Raw genomic sequence first — 13,089 nt, 5'->3', positions numbered from 1 at the left:
TGCTGGTTCAAATGAGTGCAGCTCAGAACCTAACACTTCAGTACTTCTAAAAGAGCTCCTTACATTGATTCACCTTTTAGGCTTTCAGGACAATATGTTTTAGAAAAAATAGTCGCTGGTATAAAAAAAAATCCAACTAGAACATGTAAAGTGTGTGTTTCAAAAGGTGATTGCTATACAGTATACCACACCAAAAAAATTGCTAAAATATATTTGTATAAAATATAAGATGTAGCAGATATGTAAAAGTTTCATTTAAATTCATTATGTATAGCCCTGGCCAGTTTGGCTCAGTGTTTGGAGCATCAGCCCACAGACCAGAGAGTCCTGGGTTTGGTTCCCACTAAGGGCGTGTGCCTTGGTTGCAGTCTGACCCTGACCCGGTTGGGGTCATGTGGGTGGTAGTCACATGATGTGTCTCACATCGATGTTTCTCTCTCTCTCTTCCTCCCTCTCTCCCTCCCACTCTATCTGAAGATAAATGCAAGGGTGTCCTCAGGTGAGGGTAAAAAAATAATAAATTCATTATGTATAAATAAAGTATACTGAAGTTTATTTAGATTGTTTCACTTTCATACACAATTACGAAAAAATAGCCGGTGACGTGAGATAACTTCTGCATAAAATTTCCAGTCAACAGTGTGTTAAGGTATGTTCTTTACCAGAGATGTAGTCTAATGAATACAAAATTCTAGCTAATACTATATGTAACTAGAAGTCAAAGTAGAATGTGGTTTTTCATTCTGGATCTGTGAACTTGTCCTTACCTTATTAAGTGCTATATACAGAGAAGTTCTTAGAGGCCAAATTTGGGGGGGGGGGGGGGGAGGCAGAGAGAAGGCAGGGGAGTGATGTAAATAGTGAGTGTAGGTGTAAATTTGCAATCATGAAAAGTCCAAACCAAGAAGAAACAGCTAGGTTTCTGGCCCAGCTTTCAAAATGAGCTCGTCAGAAGACAAGATAATCTACAGGTAACTACTTGGACAAAAGATCAAATGAGAACTGAGTGGGTAGATGATAATAAGAGGCCCTCTATATCTTCTCATATAACAAGGTCCTTTGGCCTTAGAAAAGCAAGGTTTGACCTGCCCTTTCAGATTCTGATGCTGTACTTGGTTCTGCTAGTGCTATTTGTGGTGGTATTAGGCCTTGCTCTTCTATAGTGGGTCAGAAATTGTGGTTAGGCAACATCCCAGCCCAGGATAGCATGAAAGGAGGGGTTTGAAGGCATTTTGGGGAACCCTGTCCATAATCCCCACAAGGGGTTTCATGGGAAATAACAAGCTCATATTGAATAGTGGTTTTAAGTGGTCACATGTGAGACTGGGAAGAAGAGCCATGAAGGCTATGAGTCAGTTTCCATGTACACGTGATCTAGCTTTTCATTGCTATGGCTCTGAGGCATTGAAACATTTAAAATAATGGGAAACTGTTATACCTCTTTCATGGTTTTAAACTTGAATGGGACAGCTGTCTTTAAAAGTTCTAATTAGGCTCTGGCCAGTTTGGCTCAGCAGTTGGAGCGTTGGCCTGTGGTCTGGAGAGACCCGGGTTCGGTTCCCGCTAAGGGCACGTACCTCGGTTGCAATTTGTCCCCGGCCCTGGTTGGGTCGTGTGGATGGCAACCGCTCGATGTGTCCCTTTCATGTCGATGTTTCTCTCTCTCTCTCTCTCCCACTCTATCTGAACAAAAAATGGAAAAGTGTCCTCGGGTGAGGATAAAAAAAAAAAAAAGTTCTAATTAGGCCCTGGCCAGTTTGGCTCAGCGGTTAGAGCATTGGTCCGTGGACCTGAGAGTCCTGGGTTCGGTTCCTTCTAAGGGCATGTGCCTCTGTTGTGGTTTGTCCCCTGCCCCGGTTGGGGTCATGTGGGTGTAAGCCAATCAGTGGCAGCCAGTTGATGTGTCTCTCTCACATCCATGTTTCTCTCTCTCTTCCTCTCTCCTGCTCCATCTGAAGATAAATGCAAAAATGTCCTAAGGTGAGGATAAAAATAAAAGTTCTAATTAGGTATGGCTGGTGTGGCTGAGTGGTTGAGTAACGAACCATGCACCAAGAGGTTGCTGATTCGATTCCCAGTCGGGGCACATGCCCACGTTGTGGGCCCAATCCCCAGTGGGGGGCATGCAGGAGGTATCCAATGGATGTTTCTATCTCTCCCTCTCCCTTCCTCTCTCTAAAGAGAAAAAAGAATTTAAAAAAATTGTAATTAGGATAGTGCCAGGTATAAGAGTACAGGTCAAGTATATTTAAAATATGTAATGCAGAAATCCAAATAACAGATCTCAGAAGGATTTGTCCCATAGTTCCTTAAGTAACTAAGTTGCTCATTTCTTTCAAGAAAAAAAAAAAGGGTAAACTATATTATACTTCACATTTAGAAAGCTTTATTTCTTTAGTAATAACCTGAAGGAAATAAGTATTTACAAAATACTTTGTTTCTGGTCCAGGTTTCATACTTTAACAGGTGTTTTTTCAGCTAGGAACAGTGGTGAGCAAGACAATCTGCTTACTTTACAACTATCTCAAGAAATTGTTTTCCCATAAACATACATTTTAGAAATACTGCCCCTAAAAGTTGTGATATGAGAAAAAAGGATGTTACCACACTCAAAAGGCTTAAATTCCTTGCTCTAAGGCATTGTAAAAATGTTTTTTATTAATAGATTGATTTGAGAGAGAGAGAGAGAAACATTTGTTTGTTGTTCCACTTATTAATACATTCATTTGACTCTGGTATGTGCCCTGACCAGGGATCAGACTTTCTAAGAGCTAGGGGTGTGGTTGGAAGAAAAGTGAACTTGGTCACAGAAACTGTGTTCAGCTCTCTGCTCTGTCACTTAGGAGTAGTTCTCACTATTTGGGTTGGGTCCTCAATAAAATTCAAATGATAAAATTCACCCTGCTTTCAGCACAGGTGTGTTGTGAATTATGTGAAAGTGCTTTGTAAAGTGAGCATAAAACATTAAGCTGACTGAGACTGCCCTACTATGTTTTGTAGGCTTTGCCTATGGTTCCCATTCACTTATTCTGGGCATCACCACTTTGGAATACAATTATGAATCTGGGCTTAGGTTAGTAAGTAGCTCTAAAAGTAAAAAATTAAAAAACAGAGGAAGGGAGAGGGAGAGAGAAAGAGAAACTCCCACCTAGGGATGGAGTCTGAAACCCAGGCCTGTTCCCTGGACCAAGAATTCAACCCGCAACCTTTTGGTGCTCAGGACCACGCCCAAACAACTGAGCAACACCGGCCAGGGCCTACAACTAAATTTATATCTCTTCAGAGTAGGGACAAAGTTCTAGGAGAACATTCCTGTAATACTATTGTACCTTTTGGTGACCTTTCCAAAATGTGGCAAGCATTTTTTTTTCCCCAACCTAGAGCCTAATGTCAACCAGGACGTGGATATCATATAGAGATGGGCCTGCCACCCTCTTGGATTGTTAGTTTGCACTGTGTGTTAATATTTTCTCAAACAACATTTAGTTCTCACAACCATGCACTCACATTCACATTTTGTGGATGAGTTCAACGCGGTTAGCGCGGTTTAGTGACTCAAATACACAACTATGACTGACTATACATACCCACTGTATTGTGCATGCCCGGGGAGTAATTTCTTGGGCATGACCTCAACCAATTTGTTCCAATTTAGGGCTCTTTCCAAGTCTTGTTAATTGTGTAAGCGTGGATCAGGCAGGCTGGTCTTGTACTGGTTCCCTACACCTGTAAAGAAGGCACTTTAATTAGAAAAGGAGCATCAAGTAAGTGCCCCTCCTTCCCCAGAGCCCTTTCGCGTCTATCCCTCATCCTGATAGATGGTTCACCCCATACTGCCCAAAGTTCCAACGGCTGCAGTGCAGACGGGAGGCCATTGGGCAATGCTAAGCTAGAAATGGGCTTCGGAGGTTGCTCAGCTCTGAAAAGAGGCTCGAAAACCAGATTCCGAGGCGCGCAAACCTCGCCCCTCCAGCCCATCGGACTGGGAGGACTTCAGCCCCCAGCATGCCCCGCGGCCGCCCGGCTCAGCCCCGCGCGCGTGCGCAGTGTCTCCACCGAGCGCTGGCTGGATCCGAGCTGCGAAGCCGCGGAGCCGCGAGCCTGACGGGTCGGCACTGAGGTGGCGAGGACTCGCGGCGGCAGGGAATCTGGACATCTGTGGGGCAGGTGAGTGCGCAGCGAGAGGCTGATGAGACTGGCTGGGTCTGTGGGGCCCGAGGCCCACACATGCCCCTCGGGTGGGGACGCGGGGACGGCTGTAGACAAACTGACTGACCGACGGGCTGACTGACGGGCTGAGGAGGGAGGAGCACCGCCCCGGCCGGACCTCGCTGGTGCGACGCCTGGCTTGGGGCCTCGGCCGGTGGCGATCAGGCGCGGGTTCTCGCGTCCGGGAGCGGGGCCTGCGGGGCGGGGACGAGGCTCCGGCCAGCGTGTCCCAGAGTCCCTGCTCCGAGCGGGGCCGGCCTCCGGGAGGCGGCCCCCCCCAGGTGGCTCAGCCTGGCCTAGCGGGACGTGGGGGCCGCCGGCACCCCAGCTTAAGTGCCGGGGTCGTGAGGGTGCCCGAGCCCGAATCAGTACCGTCCCCTGAGGCAGCTGGGAGCAGTTTTACAACAACTGCACAAATGCGTGGTGGGGGGCTTATTTTTTATTTTTTTGGAAGGAACGGCTGCCTCGAACACATTTACAGCAGCAAAATCTTCCTCAGATTTAAGTTGTGACTGCGTTCAAGATGCAGGTCCGGGGTCCGGACACATTGTCACATTGTTTGCGTTTAACTTTGGGTACATTGAGCATGTATTAGGACCACCCAGCGTGATCAGGATTGGAATTTGGAAAATTACTCTCATACCTAGTTTAATGATCCAGGTGGCGGTGACGTTAGTTTCTTTTCAGTTACTGAATTGTATTTTCCAGCCTTGTGCAGCACTTGAGATTGTGGTGGGTTGCTGGCTGCTGCTGCTGTTGTTTTGGTGGGGTATTTAGAGGTGCCCTGGAGTGTTTACCCTCTGTCTTACTCTTTCTTGGTAAATTCAAGTTCCTAATCAGACTGAAAAAAACGGAATTTTCAACGTTGACTTGTTTACTTGTAGCTCTTGTGATTATGTTTGTGATTCTTTATGGATACACGTATATATTCTGCTTTTTTTTCTTCCTCACTTCTTCCAGTTCTCTCTGAACTCTAAACAGTAGTTATACCTTCTTTGTTTTACATATTTATTTCTGTTCTCCATGATTAGTTTGTAACTGATTCTAAATAAAGGTCTGTATCTTTCCTGTCTTTTGATAATCCTTAGTGCACGTAGCCTTTTCATTACTAATTGTCGAATTAGCCTGGGCTCTAGTCCTCATTCACGCATCCCCTTTTAAGCATGGATGTGTGCGATCTGGGAGCAGGGGTGGGAGGTGGGGTGGTGTTTCTGGTTCTGTTAATCAGATACAGGTAACAAGAGTGTAATCAGAGCATTAACTTTTTTTTTATCATCACTGGAGGACAGTTTTTCATTTTTTGTTCAGCTGGAGTAGGAGGGAGAGAGAGGAAGAAAGAGAGAGAGAAACATCGACATGAAAGGGACACGTCGAGTGGCTGCCACCCACACAACCTAGCCAGGGCCGGGGACAAACTGCAACGGAGGTACATGCCCCCAGCGTCTCTCTGGACCGTAGGCCGACGCTCTAACCGCTGAGCCAAACCAGCCAGGGCAAAAAATTATTTTAATATAAAAGCTTAGCATACTAAGCCTCTGAATTTGGGGTCTTGTCAGGTTGACAGAAAAGTCCATAAACTAGGGTAGCACCTCACAGAAATGAGCCTGACATTAGGGTGAAACATTGAAAAAGGAACTTAGAGAATCATCTTTTATCATACAGCCATCTTTCTGTGTCTATAGTAGATGCTGGGAACACCTGTTGGCTTAGAAACTTAATGTTCTCTGCTTGTGTTTCTCTCTTCTTTGTTCTGGATGAGAGTTTTGGCAGAAGCCCAAAATCTTGTACATTTGATTATTTAACGTCAGTTTAATCTACTTATTCTCCAGATCATCTCTGTTTCTCAGCTGGTGAAGTCAGTAATTTTCCATAGCAGCCATTCATGAGCTCACGCAGACAGTCACAAGGAAGTGGAAGAGCACAGAGGGTGGTACACAGAAGAAATAAAAATCCTGTTTCTTTGCCCTGATACAGTACACATAGACTGACAGGAAATCTGGACTGAAGCACAGCTATATGGTTGAATTAGTTCAGGCTTCTGCATACAGTGATAATCATTGATAACATTTATTGAATGTCTTCTGTTTGCCAAGTGCTGTAATTGTTACTGTGAGGTGTAGGTATTAGTCTCATTTTATGTATAAGTTGAAGTACAGAAATTTAGTGAGTTGCCTACAGTTATGGTGAAAGGGCCAGAATTCAACTTCAAGTCTGACTATAACACCCCTCCTCTTTCTAATGTGCTGTACTTACCTTACTAACAAATATGTTCAAGTCTTTCTCATTCTTTTTTTTTTTATCCCATTCTTTTTTTTTTATCCTCACCCGAGGACATTTTTTCCATTTTTTTGTTAAGATAGAGTGGGAGGGAGAGAGAGAAACATCGATGTGAAAGGGACACATCAAACGGCTGCCACCCACATGACCCAACCAGGGCCGGGGACAAACTGCAACCAAGGTACGTGCCCTTAACGGGAACCGAACCCAAGTCTCTCTGGACCACAGGCCAGCGCTCTAACCGCTGAGCCAAACCGGCCAGGGCAAGTCTTTCTCATTCTTAAAAACGTAGAAAACTTTGCCTGGCCAGTATGGCTCAGTGGATGGATTGTGTCTCCTGGATTGAGAGGTCCCAGTTCTATTCCTGGTTAGGGCACATGCCCAGGTTGCAGCTCGATCCCTGGTGGGGGACATGCAGGAGTCAGCTGATCAATGTTTCTCTCTCATATCAATGTTTCTCTCTCTCTCTCTCTCCCCCCCCTTAAAAAATCAATAAAAACATATTTAAAAATAAAAGTATAAAACTTGGCTATGATTACATATCTCCTTCAAACTACTACCATTTTCCACCCTTCTCTTTCATTTACGCCTTAGTTCATTGCAGTTTGGCTTCCACTCTCAACTCTATTAAAATTGCTCTCATGAGTCCCATTCAACCATTTATTGAATACCTACTTTTTGTACCATCTTCTAGACTTACAAAGAGGCCAAAACATGGTTCTTGCCCTGTTTAGGGAATAATGAGGGAGAAAAAGAAATTCATACATGTCAATGTGATATATTAACTGCTGACAGCAATCTTTGCTCTTGAGAGTTGGGGAAGGAACATTTCGCTGAGAAAGTGACACTGGAGCCCTGGCTGGTTTTGCTCAGAGTTTAGAGTGTCGGCCCTAGGACTGAAAGGTCCCAGGTTGATTCCTGGTCAAGTGCACCATATCCGTGTTGCAGGTTTGACCCCCCACCCCTGGTCAGGGTCGTGTAGGAGGCAACCAATGGATGTGACATAGATGTTTTTCTCTGTCCCCCTCCCTCCCTTCCACTCTATCTAAAAATCAATAGAAAAATAATCTCGGGTGAAGATTAACCAAAAAAAAGAAGAAGAAGAAGGAGAAGAAGAATAAAGTGACATGAGCCTGCCAACAGAGTGAAACCTAAATTGTTTTAGACTGGTGGTGGGACTACATTCTTAGGTGTGGACTTTTAGGAGAAGCTGTATCTTACCAGTGATGCTTTAGAGTCTGACAGACTTGGGAACTGATCCTTAATTTTTATTTTAATAATACTTGCCTATAATGTAAAGTTTGTGAAAGTAGAGTGTCTTTTTCACCACCTCACTTCTGTCTCCTAGAATAGTAGTAGGAGATCAATGAATATTTGTTAAACGAACACTTCCTAGGATGTGTTCTGCACATCCATGTACTCCATGTACTAGATGTACTAGTGCTCCAGGAGTATTATGTGGCTAAAAAAGTGAGGCTTATTTTCATTATAGCTTATGAACTGATTTTGAAGACACCATTGTTTGAATAGTATCACCTCCCCTTCTTTTTTTATTTTTTTATTTATTTTTATTTTTTAATCCTCACCCGAGGATATTTTTTACATTTGTATTCAGACAGATTGGGAGGGAGACGGAGAGGGAGAGGGAGAGAGAGAGAGAGAGAGAGAAGGAGAGAGAGAGAAACTTCGATGTGAGAGAGACACATCGATTGGTTGCCACCTGCACAACCACAACTGGGGTGGGGCGGGGCCGAACCGCAACCAGGGTACGTGCCCTTGATTGGAATCGAACCCTGGGACTCTGGTCCACAGGTCAATGCTCTAACCGCTGAGCCAAACCAGCCAGGGCCTCTTCTTTTTTTTTAATGTTTTTATTGTTTTTAGAGAGAGAAGAAGGGAAAAGGAGAGAGAGAAACATTCATGAGAGAGAAACATCAACATCAATTGCATCCCGCATGCCCCCTGCTGGGGATCAAGCCCAAAACCTGGGCATGTGCCCTGACTGGGAGTTGAACCTGCGACCTCTTGGTGCATGGGACGATGTTCAACCAACTGAGCCATACTGGGCACCTCCCCTTCTTGTTTTTGTCTTTATTTATTTATTTTAATTTTTTCTTTATTAATTTCTTCTTTATTGATTTAGAGAGAGAGGAAGGGAGAGAGAGATACAAACACTGATGAGAGAGAACATCGATTGGCTGCCTCCTGCATGTCCCCCACTGGGGATCAGGCCCACATCCTGGGCATGTGCCCTGACCGGGAATTGAACCGGTGACCTCTTGGTACATGGGTCGATGCTCAACCACTGGTCTACACCAGCCAGGTGATTTTTTTTTCCTTTATTGATTTTAGAGAGAAAAGAAGTGGGAGGGAGAGATAGAAACTTCAATGAGAGAGAGCATCGATTGGCTACCTCCTATATGCCCCTCACTGAGGATCGAGCCCACAACCTGGACATGTGTCCTGACAGAATCAAACTGGCGACCTCTTGGTGCATGGGTTGATGCTCAACTGCTGAGCCACATGGGCTGGATGGCACCTCCCCTTCTTTTTGACCAATTAGGCTCATTACCTATGGTCACAATTCATAAATGAGGAGAGAGACATCATTAAATAGCTTTATCAATAAGTAACATCCAGCCCTGGCCAGGTGGCACAGTTTGTTGGAGCCTAGTCCTGTACAGCAAAAGGTTGTGGGTTCAATTCCTGATGAGGGTACATACCTAGGTTGGGGGTTCGATCTCATTCTGGGCACATATAGGAGGCAGCCTATCAATGTTTCTCTAAAATCAATAAAAATATATATATTCTCAGGTGAGGATTACAAAAAAAAGAGAGGCCCTGGCCAGTTTGGTTCAGCTGTTAGAGAGTCGGCCCGGGGACCAGAGAGGGGTTTGGTTCTCGCTAAGGGCACATACCTCGCTTGCAGTTTGTCCCAGGACCAGGTTGGGGTTGTGTGGGTGGCAGCCAGTTGACGTGTCTCTCTCACATCGATGTTTCTCTCTCTCTCTCTCTTCCTCACTCTCTCCCTTCTGCTCTATCTGAGGACAAATGCAAAAATGTCCTCAGGTGAGGATAAAAAAGAGAATAATATCAGAAATAAGATTGAATACACCAATCCAGTTATCAGAAGGCTTGTTCTTAAGAAGGGCCTGATTTCCAATTATAGAGAACTTTTTTTTTAAACAAAATTATAAGACTATTCCTAGCCCTCTCTAGAACTCTAGATAACCTTCTAGCTAACATTCTAAAGATGTGAAACAGCAGATCATTTCCCTCTTCTTGTGTTTGAGTTTCATTTGTAAATATCCTTAATTTGTGTAACATGAGTTTAGGGTTAAAGTCCAAACACAGTTTGTTTGTTTTTTAAACTTCTGAAGTCAGTAGAGTATAGTAACTAGGAGCACCTAACAATGAAGTTCAAATTCTGGCTCTACCACTTTAAACTTTGATATAACTTTTCCTAAAGTCTCATTTTTCTCTTCTGTAAAATGGAAATAATTACTACTACTACCACCACCACTCATAATAATGACTAATTATTGAGTATTTACTAGGCACAGAATTTTACTTACATTAACTTAATCTTCACAACCACCCTATATATTATTAGTATTATGCCCACTTAAGGTGAGGAGACAGTCACAGAAATGCTGAGTAACTTGCTTAAGGCCACACAGATAAGTGCTTGGCCCCAGATTTTGTGCTCATAACCTCCTACTTTCATAGAGTTGTTGTTGTTTTATTTTATCCTTACCCTAGGACATTTTTCGATATTTTGTTCAGATAGAGTGGGAGGGAGAGAGAGAGAGAAACATCGACGTGAAAGGGACACATCGGGTGGTTGCCACCCACACGACCCAACCGGGGACAAACTGCAACTGAGGTATATGCCCTTAGCGGGAACCGAACCCGGGTCTCTCTGGACCACAGGCCAATGCTCCAACCGCTGAGCAAAACCAGCCAGGGCCATAGGGTTGTTTTGAAGATTAAATAAAATCTGTGTCATGTATCTGACAGGCAATCCATAAGCACTGGCTACTATGGTTAGCTTTGAGTTTATTCTTTTTATTTATTTATTTTTAATCCTCCCCCGAGGACATTTTTCCATTTTTGTTCAGGTAGAGTGGGAGGGAAAGGGAGGAAGAGAGAGAGAGAGAAACCTCGACGTGAAAGGGACACATCGAGTGGCCACCTCCCGCATGACTCCAACTGGGGCCGGGGACAAACTGCAACTGAGGTACGTGCCCTTAGCGGGAACCAAACCTAGGTCTCTCTGAACCACAGGCCGATTCTCTAACTGCTGAGCCAAACCAGCCAGGGCTAGCTTTGAGTTTATAAGTCAGTTCACATTTTCTAATTTGGTTTTCCTAAATACAGTATATTGTGATCATCATTGTCTTACAGATAGGAAATGAAGCATAAGTTTGGTCACTTATCCAAGGTCATACAGCAAGCATGAAGGCAATACTCTGGCTTTGCTCCTCCTCCACACCTGGATTTTTTTTTTTTTCTTTTATCTTTACCTGAGAGTGTGTTTTTATTGATTTGAGAGAGAGAGAGAGAGAGAGAGAGAGAGAGAGAGATACATCCATGCAAGAGAGGAGAGAAACATCAATAGGTTGCCTGGTTGCCTCTTATACGTGCCCTGACCAGGGATCGAACCTTCAACCTTTTGGTGTAGGGGACATTTCTCCAACCAACTGAGCCACCTGGCCAGGGTCACACCTGGATTTTCCCATTGAATATGAAGCATCACATTTTGAGAGTTGAGTGGACATCTGTTGTTTTGGCCAGTCCAGGTTTTTCTGAGAATAGCAGCTCAATTTTACTTTGAGGAAACACCAGACAAGGTAGGTGGTGGGCACATGACCCAGGTTAGGCCAATAGATGTTAAGCAAATTGATGTGTTCCTCCTTTAATTTGAATCTTAGGTTGAATGACACAGTGACAGACAGTCACAGCTTCTTCATCCGGATTCATTCCTAATATATAGACACTGGAGCTACTCTGTTATTTTTTCTCAAAGACCTGGTTCTTCAGCTTTTCCTCAGTTCTGTGCCCTACCTCATATCCTTTCAATACATCCCTATATAATGTCATTTGTTACCCAAAGCCTGTTTTTTTGGTTCGCAGCTGAAACTCCCTTAACTTACTGTTACATGACATGAGGCCATATTACCTGGAAAAGAGTAAAAATAACAGGTTAACTTTAACCTGAAGAGAAGAGAAATCTCAGAGAAGACCTGAAGGTTATCTTCAAATGTCTGAAGCATACAATCTACAGTATCCCTAAAAAGAATAAAAAAGTAGCCGGCCAGTGTGGCTCTGGATTGAGCAGTGTCCCATGAACTGAGAGGTTCCAGTTCGATTCCTGGCCAGGGCACATGCTCAGGTTTCAGGCTCAATCCTCAGTGGGGGTTGTGCAGGGGGCAGCCAATCTATGTATCTGTTTATATGTCTTTCTCCCTTCCTCTCTCTAAAAAATCAATAAAAACATATTTTTTAAAAAAAGAATAAAGAAGTAAACATTACTGGCAAACAGATTTCTGTTCAAATTTAAGCCCCAAATTGACAAGTACAGTTGTACTAGTCAGTGTGGTATAGAGGGACAGTTTAGGCATAACCTCTCTGGGCCCTGGTTTTTTCAGGTTTCTTAGCTCAGTGGTAAATATTTTCCTTGGTACCTCCCTTCTAAAACCTCAATCCATTCACTGCCACAAAGTAAATAGGATTGGATTACCATACTTTAGGGTTATTTATGTAGTTATTTTCATATCTGTAATTGAAACATCCTGAGTAATTATATAGATGGTATGGCCATATAAATGACTTAAATATAAGATAGTTTGTAGACCTCTGTGGTTTAATTATATGAGGAATAGGGACTTTATTAACTACATTTATGATCTCATTTTAAGTGCTATATGCTTCTACGTTAATATAAACTTTAAAGTTCTCAGTGGCAGCCCTGGCCAGTTTGGCTCAGCGGTTGAGCATTGACCTGCGGACCAGAGAGTCCCGGGTTCAGTTCCCACTAGGGGTACGTACCACAAAAAAATAAATAACTAAATAAAGTTCTCAGTGGCCACTTTTGCCATTCGGCCCTCAGGGAGATTTTTTTTCCTCAAAAACTATCACCTACTATTTTTCAGAGCTACCTGAATGTTGAGTTGCATTTAGCTAACTAACCATTATTTGTTTCACTTTTATTTCTAAGGAGGTTGTTGTACCCTACCCCTGGTAATGGGAATGACAGAAGGTCCATGAAGTACCTTGCTTTTGCTTCCTTGTCACCATCCAGGGACTGCCAGGCTATAAACTTAGAGGAATGATTCTGGGAGGGACTCAGGGAGGTAACCAGATTACCTTGCATGATTAATTATTTTACAGGAAGACCTAGAGTGGATGAGCATGGTTCAGAAGTCTGCACAGCAGAGCTTCATTTAACTGGTGCTGCTGTGCAGGAAAGGGGGAGCCATACCTGGGCTTGTGGAATTCTGGGGGAGGTTCCTATTTCCATGGTCTTCTTTCCACAGTCTGCTCTGCCTTGCACAATCACCCCCAATTCTTGCCTAAAGGAACACTATCTGTGGTCACAAA

At 43.7% G+C, this 13,089-nt stretch overlaps 1 protein-coding gene across 2 annotated transcripts in view; it reads left to right on the top strand.

The window, feature by feature from the left end:
* The first annotated feature begins 4,072 nt into the window (after positions 1–4,072).
* Positions 4,073–13,089, top strand: part of SGSM3 (small G protein signaling modulator 3) — a 50,438-nt gene continuing 41,421 nt past the window's right edge. For both annotated transcript variants that reach the window (XM_036252727.1, XM_036252726.1), the window contains exon 1: positions 4,073–4,167. The gene's annotated coding sequence lies outside the window, so the exon portion shown is untranslated. The remainder of the gene's footprint in view (positions 4,168–13,089) is intronic.

Source organism: Molossus molossus, unplaced genomic scaffold (genome assembly GCF_014108415.1).
Source record: "Molossus molossus isolate mMolMol1 unplaced genomic scaffold, mMolMol1.p scaffold_m16_p_10, whole genome shotgun sequence".
NCBI classification, from domain to species: domain Eukaryota; kingdom Metazoa; phylum Chordata; class Mammalia; order Chiroptera; family Molossidae; genus Molossus; species Molossus molossus.
Note: the sequence above shows the minus strand (reverse complement) of the source record. Positions and strands in the feature narration are given on the sequence as shown.